Source organism: Felis catus, chromosome A1, assembly GCF_018350175.1.
Source record: "Felis catus isolate Fca126 chromosome A1, F.catus_Fca126_mat1.0, whole genome shotgun sequence".
Lineage (NCBI taxonomy): Eukaryota > Metazoa > Chordata > Mammalia > Carnivora > Felidae > Felis > Felis catus.
Genome location: NC_058368.1, coordinates 171,820,097 through 171,833,092, shown reverse-complemented (window position 1 = coordinate 171,833,092; position 12,996 = coordinate 171,820,097). Strand labels below are relative to the sequence as shown.

Sequence of the window (12,996 nt, the reverse complement as noted above, 5' to 3'; positions counted from 1 at the left end):
CTTCAAAGTGTCTAGTGGTCAGAAGGGAAAAGTTAGCTAGCTAGAGTTCTAGTCCCTCACTACTAGTTACTAATAAAGGAATAATCATATGATAATTGAACTGTTGCCTAAACATAGCGGCCACGGTGGATAGCTTTCTGCTCTTTAGTGAAAAATAGTAAAATAATAACTGAGATCTAGAGCTGGAGCCAACAATTCATTTCTTCTTGGAGAAAAATTGAAGAAATACCAGAATGAGAAAAGAAGATGACTAAGTTGACATATGTCAAAATAATGCTACTAACTGCTCTTAATTCTTTTTTATGAGTAGTTCTGCCTAAAATCCTGAAGGAGTGTAGATGCTCATTTCATCCTTCCCCAAGGGGGAGAAGAGAGCTCAGGTCCTCTGAGGGGCACTTCGAGGGGGTGCTCTGCTTGCTCCTCAGGCAGTGTGCCTCAGATGAGAGGTGATGGGATCACCTGCATCAAAATTTCGTTGTTTGCGAAAATGCATGTTCCCAGGCCCTACCTGGGATGAGAATCTGAAATCTGAATAAAAAAAAAAATTTGAACACTTATTCATTTTTGAGAGACAGAGAGAGAGAGACAGAGTGTGAGCAGGGAAGGGGCAGAGAGAGAGGGGGAGACACAGGATCTGAAGCAGGGTCCAGACTTTAAGCTGTCAACACAGAGCCCAACCTGGGGCTCGAACTCATGGACCATGAGATCATGACCTGAGCTGAAATTGGACACTTAACCATCTGAGCTACTGAGGGACCCTGAGAATGTGGTAATTTATTTCAGCTTTTTTTGTGTGTGCAGAGAAAACCAGACAAGTTGATATTACTGAAACAAATTCATCGAGAGGTAGACAACTGACCTTCCAGGATCCATAGGCTTCTGTGCCTAAAATTCTCCAGTCAAATCCTAGATGTCGGTGCTGCTAAATGATGCATATCCTTTCACACCTTTTAGCGTGTTGAATGCTGAAGGGAGAAAGTTCCTGTGGGCATTACCATGGGGCATCAGAGGAAGACAGCTGTCTCCGGCTCCCAGTCAACAATCTGCAATGAAAAATGAATGTTTCAGTACTTCTGAATAGTCTGCTTAATAATTTGGAAAGCAGAACCCATCTCTCTGATGCTCACTAAGCATTTTTGGCAAGTAATTTGGATACATTTATCTTCTCTGACATTGCCTAATGGAGCTATCTACTTCCCTGGCATATGTTGAAAGTGACTAGCTAAAATGTGTGCATTCTGCACTCTACAATAAGGTGTGTGTGCCCTACAGATGGAAGCAGCCCACCTTGGGCACCCAGCCTAAAAAGTTAAACTAACCAGTTCTCCAGTAGCTGTTCATTGGGTATTTATTATTTTAACCTCTTAAGTAAGGTCTCAGATTTTTCAGGGCTGGTCTCTGGGAGTTAAGTTTTAATCCAGGACTGCAAAAATATATTCCCGTATAAAAAATATTTAATTTTAAACTGAGTGGGAAAGCAAACATTAGAAGTTAATTAAAAGGAACATTATAAGTGTTTTACCAATGTTCCAATTCTTGAACCTAGAGAAAGTGGTCACAGTAGAAAAATGTGACTTAATAGGATATTTATATAAGAAGCTTTAAAATTGCCATAAGAATTGAAGAAGAGGAAGGAGAAGGAGAAGGAGAAGGAGAAGAAGGAGGAGAAGGAGACCTATGAGGATTTTTGTTCATAATATCTTTTGTAAGTCTGACCAGAAATTAAGAAAAAAAAGAGGGAGTAGCAGGCAGCTAGAGAAAGGAAGACTCTAAGACGCATGCTTACATTTCAGCAGTCCTCAAATTCATCCAAGAAATGGCATACACTTGTAAAAGAAGAGGTGAAGCTGTGGGTTTTCATTGGTAGAGTCAAGTGTGTACAGGCTTCTTCTAACTACTTGAGGAGAGAGAATTCTAGGAGACAGATGGCTTTCACTGAAGGGGCAAGTTCATACTCTGATTATAAACTTTGGCATGGCAAGCCTTCCAAAACCTGTCTTTACAAATTCATACCTCACAATTCAACGCTCATCACCATCAACTTAGTTTTTCATTCCAAGAAAGGTGATAAAACCAAATATCACTAAAATTGCTTTTCATATAAAAAAACTTATTTGCATTCATATTCAAAACTTATATGCAGTTTCATAGAATTCCTAAGCAGCTATTGAAAACTGAGTAACTAAAAGTTACAGATGGATATGAATATTTCAATCATCTGCCATTATAAGTGTAGCAAATAAATGCTCTTGATGCTTTGGGTCTCTTGTCTTTCAAGATGGATTCCAAATGTTAAATGCTACATGTTAGAACTAGGATTAGAAAATATTCAGAGGAGGCACTAGTAAAGTCAGCCAATACCTTTTCTTGAATTGTGACTATTCTCATTTAACCACCAAAACAGCTTCTCTGGAGCAATCTTTAAAACTCTTGTTTTTGTTGTGCTTAGTAAGTATTTATTTCCACTACTTAGTGGAAGTTAAAAAAAAAAGAGGATTTCCATTTCTACTCCTATTCTAAGCCTCAGGCCACTGACTATACTTCATCCTCTGGATAGAATCCACTGTTGGTACAGCACCCTCAGCTGTTGAAGTCACTATATGACTGCATGGAAAATAAGTAGAATATAATAATTATAGAAAACAAGGTTCAAAATTGGATTCATGTGATGATTTATGATTATGTTGAAATGATATATACATGCAGATAAGACTAGAAGAATACATGGGAAAAGTTAGGCCAAATGATCTATTGGGAAGTGAGATTTGAAATGAATAACTTCTACTTTTAAATTTCTAAAACTGTTGTTATTGTATTGTTTGCAAAATAATTTCTTTAAAAAAAGAATTTGGTTGACTTAAACACTGAAAACTAGAAAACCTTGATGAAATAATTAAAGAAGACACAAATCAATGGAAGGAAACCCAGTGGTGATGGATGGGAAGATGTAATATTGTTAAGATGTCATTGGGGCACCTGGGTGGCTTGGTCGGTTAAGCATCCGACTTCGGCTCAGGTCATGATCTCACGGTCTGTGGGTTTGAACCTGCGTTGGGCTCTGTGCTGACAGCTCAGAGCCTGGAGCCTGTTTCAGATTCTGTGTCTCCCTCTCTCTGTGACCCTCCCCCGTTCATGCTCTGTCTCTCTCTGTCTCAAAAATTAAAAAAAAAAAAAAAAAAGATGTCATTACTACCCAAGGTGATCTATATATTCAATGCAATCTCTATCAAATCCCAACAACATCATTTGCATAAATAGAAAAATCCATGCTAAAATTCATGTGGCATCTCAAGGGACCCCAAATAGCCAAACAATATTGAAAAAGAAGAAAAAAATTGGACATCTCATACTTTCTGATTTCAAAACTTACTACAAAACCACAGTAATCAAAACAGTATGGCACTAGCCTAAAGACAGACATATAAGCCAATGAAATAGAATAGGGAGCTCAGAAATAAACCCTCTCATATATGGTCAAATGATTTTCAACAAGGATGCCAAGACCATGGAATGAAGGAAGGACAGTCTTTTCAATTAATTGTGTTGGGAAAACTGGATATCCACATGTAAAAGATTGAAGTTAGGCCATTACTTTACACCATATACAAAAATTCAGTCAATATGGATCAAAACCTAAATGTAAGAGCAAAAACTGCAAACTCTTGGAAGAAAACATAGAAGAAAATCTTTATGATGTTGGATTTGGCAATAATTTTTTTGGATATGATACTAAAACACAAGCAACAAAAGAAAAAATAGCTAAATTGCACTACATCAAAATTAAAACATGTGCGCATCAAAGGACACTATTAACGGAGTGAAATGGTAACCCAAGGAATGTGAGAAAATATTTGCAAATCATATAGCTGATAAAAAAGATCGATATTTATAATGTATATAGAAATCCTATAACTCAACAGCAACAAAACAAACAACCTGCTTTAAAAAAAAAAACTGGGTAGGGGCGCCTGGGTGGCTCAGTCAGTTGAGCATCTGACTTCGGCTCAGGTCATGATTTCACAGTTCGTGAGTTTGAGCCCCACATCGGGATCTGTGCTGACAGCTTGGAGCCTGGAGCCTGCTTCAGATTCTGTGTCTCCCTCTCCCTCTGCCTCTTCCTGCTCATGCTCTGTCTCTTAAAAATGAATAAACGTTAAAAAAACTGAACAAACTGGGTAAAGGACTTGAATGGACACTGCTCCAAAGAAGAAACACAGACGGCCGAGATGCTCAACATCACTAGTCATTAAGGAAATACAGATCAAAACCCCAATAGGATACCAGTTCACACTCATTAGGATAGTTGTTATTAAAACAAAACTCCCCAAAACAGAAGATAAAATGTGTTATCAAAGATGTGGGGAAATTGGAATCCTCATGCACTGTTGGTGGGAATATCAAATGGTACAGCTGCTGTGGAAAATAGTTGGTAATCTCTCAAAAAATTTGAAAATAGAATTACCAAATGATCCAGCAACTCCACTTCTGGGCATGTACTCAAAAGAAGTAAAAGCAGAGATTTGAAGAGATTTATGCACTCATGTTCACAGAGGCATTGTTCACAATAACCAAAGGTGTAAGCAACCCAAATGTCCATCGACAATGAATGGATAAACAAAAGGTGGTATATACATAGAGGGGAATATTATTCTGCCTTAAAAAAGAAGGAAATTCTGACACATGCTACAACATGGATGAACTTTGAAGACATTACACTAAGTTAAGTAACCCAGTCACAAAAGGGCAAATACTGTATGAGTCCTCTTATATGAGGTTCTTAGAATAGTCAAATTTATAGAGACAGAAAATAGAATGGTGGTTCCCAGGGGTTGGAGGAAGCGGAAAATGGGGAATTATTGTTTAGTGGGTATAGGGTTTCACTTTTATAAAATTAAAAGTGTTCTGGAGATAGATAGTGGTGATGATTACACAATAAAATGAATGTATTTAATATCATTGAACTGTATACTTAAAATAGTTAAAATGAGGAAGGCATGGGTGGCTCATTCAGTAGTGTGTGACTCTTGAACTTAGGGTTGTGAGTTCAAGCCCCACATTTATTACTTAAAAATAAAAAATCATAAAAAAATATTTAAAAGGATAAATTTTGTTATGTATATCCTACCACAATAGAAAAAAGTCTGATTAAGTGCACATTCTAACTTTCTCATTCTAGACAGTACTTCCTGTGGTTCTGTCCCTTTCTTTATCTACATTCTCATTTCTCTTAGCGTTGTTCTTTTTTTTAATTTAAAATTTTTTTAAATAAAAAAAATTTTTACATTTATTTATTTCGAGAGAGTGAGAGGCAGTGGGGGAGGAGCAGAGAGACAGAGAGAGTGAAAGAATCCTAAGCAGACTCTGTGCTGATGAGCCTGACATGGGGCTCCATCCCACAAAACGTGAGATCATGACCTGAGCTGAAATCTAGAGTCAGATGCTTAACCAGCTGACCCATCCAAGCACCCCCTCTTAGCTTTGTTCTTAATGAGATTGTTGCAGATAAAGCTTATTTATTTATTTTGAAAGAGAGAGAGAGAGGTAGCATGCACATGCAATCAGGGGAGGGGCAGAAAGGGAGAGAGAAGATCCCAAGCAGGCTCTGTGCTGTCAGCACAGAGCCCAATGTAGGGCTCAAACTCATGAGCTGTGAGATCATGACCTGAGCTGAAATCAAGAGCTGGATGCTTAAGTGACTGAGCCTCCCAGGCGCCCCTGCAACTCTGCAGTAGATCTTCTCTGACCCCTTCAACTTCCAATTTCTTGGCTAATGGGATCATCTTCTGAGTTACAAGTATTTACTAACTGGGTAACATATGGAGGGCCATGTATTTGGTGCTTTGGACAATAAAGTAGAATATAGGCTTAGTGACTTATAGCAATACCCTGACAAGGTAGGGCACATGGGACATAGAGCACTATCTCCACAGGAAAATGACACTTGATACACCCCCTGGGAGAGGTGCTTTAAGACCAAAAGTGCTTTAAGAATTTGATTAGGAGAGGCAGAGTTGAAGAAGTTTTGGAGAATGGGGAGGATTTGATTACATGTAGAGAGGCATTGAACTGACAGGGCAACTAATGAGTCAACTACTAATATGTGCATTGTTTCTCAACCTTGGTACCACTGACATTTGTACTGTAATACTTTTGTTGTGGAGAGCTGTCCTGTACATTGTAGGATACTTAGCAGCATCCTTGACTCATGTATACTAGATGACAGTAGCTCCCTTCTCCACCCCATTGATTGGGACAATCAAAAATATCTCCAGACATTTCCAGAGTCCCAAATCATTGATATAGGGAGCTTTTCCCTAAGCCAGGAAAGACACAAATTTGACCAGAGTAGAAAATATAGTCATGAAAGTGTCTTTCATCCAAGCATTCCAATGTCTCTTTTGGCCCCTGACACATAAGGAATGGTTTATAAGCCTTCTCGTTCATTCTTTTGTAGTGGTTCTGTAAGAAAGTTGATCTGAAACCTTTAAAAGAGTTTGGATAAGGAGAGCCTACAAGTAGATGGACCATTTAGGAAATGTTTTGTGATAATTCAGAAAAGAGATATAAAGATTTGAACTAAGGCTGTGATAAGTGGAATAGAAAGGTATAAGAATTTGTGTGAAGGAAGAATAAACAGAATGTGGGGGCAGCAGGCAATACATCTGGGTAAGCTGGGTAGAAGAAAGGGGGGGGGGTCTGGTCTTTATTGAGAAGCAAGAAAGTCAGTGTAGATGTAAGCAGAAGTCTCTAGAGATATGAAGGTTGAACGTGAACAGTTATTGATTATTTCAAACCTGAAAATAATTTTTATAGCAAGGAGTCAAGCCAATGTGGAGTCACTCTGCAGGTAAAGGAGGCAGGCAAATTTAGACTTTCTTTAATCTTCCCACAAAAAGGAAAAAGAAATGTAAGAAGAAGGACAAGGAGAAGAGAAAAGCAGCGCAAAATTGGTTTTTCTTTGTCGTTGTTGTTTTTTTTGATCAGTAATATAAGTTGGAGATGTAAAGATGAATAATCTCTGATTTGGGATACTAAAAATCCACATTCAAAACTCAGCACGTCCCTTTAAAAGCCCGGAAAGAATTAAAAAAACACAACTTTGTGCCTTTTTAATATTCTAAGCCATTTCCCCATTTTCACGGAGGAAATACAGACAAAGCAAGGGCAAAATTTCAGCATGAGGGCCTCCCCCTGGCTCCCAGCCTTGGACGTTGCTAAGCTGGTGAGCATCCTATTGTCATTTGAGAAAGCCAGCTGCACAGCTAGATAGAGTGAGCCTGTCTCTGCAACTCCAAGACTGTAATTATGCTAAAATGGGATCTTGCAGCAGTGAATATAAAGAGAAGCCTTGGAATATCTCTCCTACACTAAACAACTTTATGGTTGAAAGGAAGCAATTACTGAGAACAAGATGAGACTAAGAAAAAACAGCATAGCTTTCCAACTTTTCCAACTTGGATAGTGACAGTATTGTGCTGACCTCAAATAGTCTTTGCTTTTTTCTCCCTAAAGTCATAATAATTCCAGTTTTCTAGGCTGCAAACTAGAATTAAGTGGAAATAATTTTTAAAAACCATCTCCCACTCAATTTAAAACAACTTTCTAGATTAGCTTAAGAACACCAGTAATTCTACCAAAATCTTCATGTTTGGTTATCTTTCCCACCACGACTTGGAGAGGCACTAGCTATACTAATAAGTTCTTTGCTACTCACTGCAGCGGCTCTGCCTTCCTAAATGACCACTGTCCAGCCAGGAGCCGAGTTGCCTGGAGATAACATGGTTGTGAAATAGCAGAACTGGAGGGTTCCTAATTCTTTTTCTTCTCTTGTGGTAGAAGGTGGCAGAAATAGGAAATTGGGGAATAGGACAAGATTATGTCTGAGGCTGGGAGTTACAAATTAGTACTACCTACCATAGTGTGTCCACCACCTCCCCATTCTGCCTTTGCTGCTTGCAGTTAAAAATGTCCACCTTGGGGCACCTGTGTGGCTCAGTTGGTTAAGTGACCAACTCTTGATTTCAGCTCAGGTCATGATCTCACAGTTCATGAGATGGAGCCCTACATCAGGCTCTGCGCTGACAGTGCAGAGTCTGTTTGGGATTTTTTTTTCTCCCTCTTTCTCTGCCCCTCCCTGGCTCTCACTCTTTCTGTCTCTCTCTCAAAATAAATAAATAAACATTTTAAAAAATGTCCACCTTGAGGGGCACCTGAGTGGCTCAGTTGGTTAAGCATCCAACTCTTGACCTTGGCTCAGGTCATGATCTCATGGTTTGTGAGATTGAGCCTCACATTGGGCTCTGCACTGATGGCATAGAGCCTGCTTGAGACTCTCCCTCACTCCCCCTCTCTCTGCCCCTACTCAGCTGGCGCTCTCTCTCTTTCAAAAAATAAACAAAAAAAAAAAAACGTCCACCTGGAACTCTCCATCTCTAAGATACATTATCAGATTAAGAGAAAGCAAGGTGGTACTTGAGAACAAGCCCACTCAGGCCAGGTCTACATAGGTTAATTAGATAACCATCTTTCTAAATAGTTCTAGAACCCAAAAGATCAACTTTTACCTAAATTACATAGCTGGACATGCTCAGTGATACTTATTCTTCTGGAGGTCTTAGCCAAAGCATAAGACAACAGGAAGAAAAAGGATGAGAAGTATTGAGAAGATACAAAAGTGTTATGATCTCTAAATGATATGATTGTCTTCCTAGGAATTTTAAGACAATCAAAAGAAAAGCAATTAGGTCCAATGAGAGGTAGGAATCAGGAAGCCAGCTATAACTATAAGCATGTCAAATCAGTAGATTTCTTATATAATTAGCAATAATCATCAGTTATAAAATGTAACATAAGAAAGATTAAATGATAATTCTTTAAATAAATCAACATATGTCCATCCAATGTAATTTATATAGCCATTACAAAGATGAAGTGTCCATGTCTTCTTATAGAAAGATGGCTATGATATTTGGTAGAAGGTACTAGTGTGACCCAAAACAGAATGTAAAGGATTAAAGCAAATAAAATTACATATATGTGTATGTGTGTGTGTGTGTGTGTATGTGTGCATGTAACACATGTATTTCATACATGGAAATATAATCCAAAAGTATATAATCTAGTCCTTTAAAATGGTTTTCTTGGGGCGCCTGGGTGGCGCAGTCGGTTAAGCGTCGGACTTCAGCCAGGTCACGATCTCGCGGTCTGTGAGTTCGAGCCCCGCGTCAGGCTCTGGGCTGATGGCTCAGAGCCTGGAGCCTGTTTCCGATTCTGTGTCTCCCTCTCTCTCTGCCCCTCCCCCGTTCATGCTCTGTCTCTCTCTGTCCCAAAAATAAATAAACGTTGAAAAAAAAAATTAAAATGGTTTTCTTGGGGTTGGGGGAGTGGCTAATTTTCTCTTTCTATATTTTATATTTTTCTTAATATTCTTATATGAAAATTATGTATTATATTTGAAATCCAGAAAAAGCAACAACTGTTTAAAATTTAAGAAGAAAGAATCTTCTTGAGCTCTCCATTTGTTACAGCTAGACAGTACTTAGGGTTCATCAGCTAGCCAAACACAAAACACTTGAAAGCTCATCTCCTTAAACCTGAAATAGGAAATGAACAGCCCCCAAAATGGAATCAAAAGTTCTAGGGTTCAGTTCATAAATAAGAGTAACTGTGTACTGATATTGTTAAATCAGAACATATTTTAAAAGATCGACCTAGCATAGGGAAATTTTGCATTTCCCCTGGTGTTTAAATAAATTTTTTCAACATTACATATTCTTTTTATTATGTCAGTAATTTATGTTTATTCCAGAAATTTAGAAAATACCAAAAAGTATAAATAAAAATAATCTATAATACTATTTTTCAGAGAAAATAAAGATTATGTGTGTGTATGTATGTACACACACACACACACACACATTTTTTTAAGTAGGCTCCACCTGCAATGTGGGGCTTGAACTCACAACCCTGAGATTAATAGGTGACATATTCTACCAACTGAGCCAGCCAGGTGCCCCATAAAGATTAATATTCTCGTGTATATATTTCCCTTTACTCTTTTTTATCAATACATGTGTATATTTTTAAGAAGGGATCATGGCTATTTTCCTCTGACAACACATGGTGAATAGCTTCCCATGCCATTCTTTGAATATCACTGAGAATTTCCTATGGTATTTATCATAAATAATACTATAATGAATATACTGATATAAAATTTTTGAGTAAAAAAGATAAGCTCCATGAGCACAATGACTTTTTCTGTGTTGTTTATAGATTTACAGATGTGTCCCCAGTGCATAGAATTGAGCCTGATTCTTAATAGGGACTCAGTAAGCATTAATGAATGAATCTCATTTGCTCAGGTCAGTAGGGCTTAAGCTTTAGTGTATATAAGAATTATCAGGAGATCTTGTTATAGCCAAATTCTCATATCTCAGTCCGAATCAGAGATATTGATTCAGGCATCTTTAGAGAGGCCCATGTGATTCTGATGCTGGGACCCAGTGTTGGGAAACACTGCCTTAGGCTATCTATGTAGAAGCAGAATTACCAGATCAAAAGCATAGATATTTTTAAAGCCTCTGATTTATATTGTTAATTTACCTTCCTGAAAGGTTTTACCAACTTACCAATTTACAGCTTTCCAGTATCCTCCTCCCTGCTCTGTAATATATACAACTTATTTTGCTGCCTTTCATCAACACTGTATTTTCAATTTAAAAACACATTACTGATTTGGTAGAGATGAGGAAGAGAAAATCATTTCTCACTAAAAATATAAAAAGTCATAGAAGAAAATGTATACTCACACCATCTAGAATGAAATACTCTGGTTCACCTCCTAGCGTATTTGTCTGTAGTCTTTGTTTTTTAAAGAATAAAAATCATTATTGTTTTTGTAAAAATGGAAGATGCTTATTTTATAGAATGTGTACCCTGTAGAAAAGGACAAAAGTAAAGGTTAAAAACACTTCAGGTTGCACCATCTAGAGATAATTAAACTTAACATTAGAAAAGCATGATTTTAGACATCTTTTTATGCATCTCTATAGATAGGGGAATAAGAGATGGATGGTAGATGGCTGGTTGGGTGGATGGGGAGCAAGAGAAGAGTACTTTTATAAAATAGAATCATACTACAGATAATGATGAATATGTTCTCTTTGACACTACCTGGGTTCTACTCTTTCTTTTGGGATTTTATTAATTGTTCTATGCCACAGTTCATACTTTTCATCTGAGTGTATATTCTATTCTTTTCAGTGGTTCATGGTTTGTGGGTTGGGTTTCCACAAAAGCTCAACCCAAGGCAAGGAAATGAGTAGAAGTGGTTTATTTGGGAGACGACCCCAGGAAGCACTGGTAAGGAAGTGGAAAAGTGAGGGAGGGAAGGAAAGGAAGCCAGTAAGTGGAGGAAGCCAGAGCATGCTATGGAGTAGAGCACTCAGGCGGCCATCAGGAGCTCAATTCCACCAGGGAACTCTGGTAGACTGCATAGAACACATACCAGAGTTAGCATAATAAGGAGTGAAAGAATTGGATATTTATCCCACCTGTTGTCAAGTCACTGGTTGAACTTTGCTAGGAGGAGTCATTAATTCCCAAGTACTTCCTGCCTGCCTTACAAGAGGCTAAGTAAGCCTTGCTGGTCAGAAAAGCCCCCAGAGAGTTGGAGATGCTTGGAACTGGAAGCCTGAAAAGCAAACATAGTAATTATGAATGCTGGGGGTGGGGTGTGAGTGGAGCACCAACAGTGTTGATAGATACCCTTGGGTTTGGGGTTGTTTCTCCAATTCAGTCTAGAACCCTGGAGCCTTTAATACTTTCCAGAGAGAGAGTCAGTAATGTTGTTGTTTTCTGTATTTTTTCTCTCCATATCCATTCCTATTATTCCTCAGTCAGAAGATCAAAGAGAGATACATACACATTCCCTATAGATCTCTCTTCAGATTTGGGAGTATTAGTGAGAACGGTCAGGATTTTGTTGACTCTTCTCCAGTTTCTGGGGGTGGCAATGAAGTTGGGTGCAGAGCTTTCTTGTGTATCCAGCTTCTCTGCTATTCTAGAAGATGGTGTCCCTACTATACCCCCAATTCCTTAGTTTTAAAAGCTTATTGTACAGTGGTTTAAAAATGTATCCACAAAATCTTTGACAGCCTCTTCCTAAAAGGCAGAGGTGAAGTCCCCTCACTTTGAGCATGGACTGGACTCAATGACTGTCTTCTAATAAGTATAATACTGTAGAAGTGAAGGTATTTGTCCAGGTCATGAAAGTCATCCTAATTTTCTTCTTGCGCTCTTTCTCAGATCATTTACTCTGAAGGAAGCCAACTGCCCTATGGTGAGGACACAAAGCAGTCCGATGGAAGTCTCCATTTTATGATTCTGTGAACAGCCAGTGAGGAGTTAGACAATGGCTATTAGGCTAATGGGTGAGTTTGGAAGAGGATCCTCCAGCCCCAGTCAAGTCTTCAGAAGGAAAGTCCTGAGCCAGAACCACCCAACTAAGCTGCTACCAGGTTCTTGACTCACAAAAACCATGGAAATAAATATTGTTTTAAGTCACCAAGTTTTGGGGTCATTTGTTAAGCACAGTAGACAATGATACAATAGCATTAGTGTTTTCTACTTCCTAGTTTGGTTTGTTTTTTGGTAAATTTGGGGCTGGTTTTTATACTGTTTTTTGCCCTCCTTTTTAAATATGCAGTTTGGAGAGGCTGGGTGATTGAGTCAGTTAAGTGTCTGTCTCTTGGTTTCAGCTCAAGTCACAATCTCATGGCTCATGGATTTGAGTCCTGTGTCAGGCTCCCTGGTTGGGATTCTCTCTCCCCCTCTCTCTCCCCCGCCCCCCCCCCCACGCATATGTGTGTGCTTTCTCTCTCTCTCTCAAAATAAATAAACTTAAAAAAAAAAGAACCCCAGGCATCTTAAAAACAATAAAAATAAATAAATAAATAAATACACAGTTTTAATTCACCATATTAAACAATTTTG

At 38.4% G+C, this 12,996-nt stretch overlaps 1 long non-coding RNA gene across 1 annotated transcript in view; it reads left to right on the top strand.

The window, feature by feature from the left end:
* Window positions 1-12,567, top strand: part of LOC109502682 — a 39,239-nt gene extending 26,672 nt beyond the window's left edge. Inside the window, exon 3 of the long non-coding RNA XR_002744645.2 lies at window positions 12,310-12,567. This is a non-coding gene — a long non-coding RNA (uncharacterized LOC109502682). The remainder of the gene's footprint in view (window positions 1-12,309) is intronic.
* The last annotated feature ends 429 nt before the right edge of the window (window positions 12,568-12,996 follow it).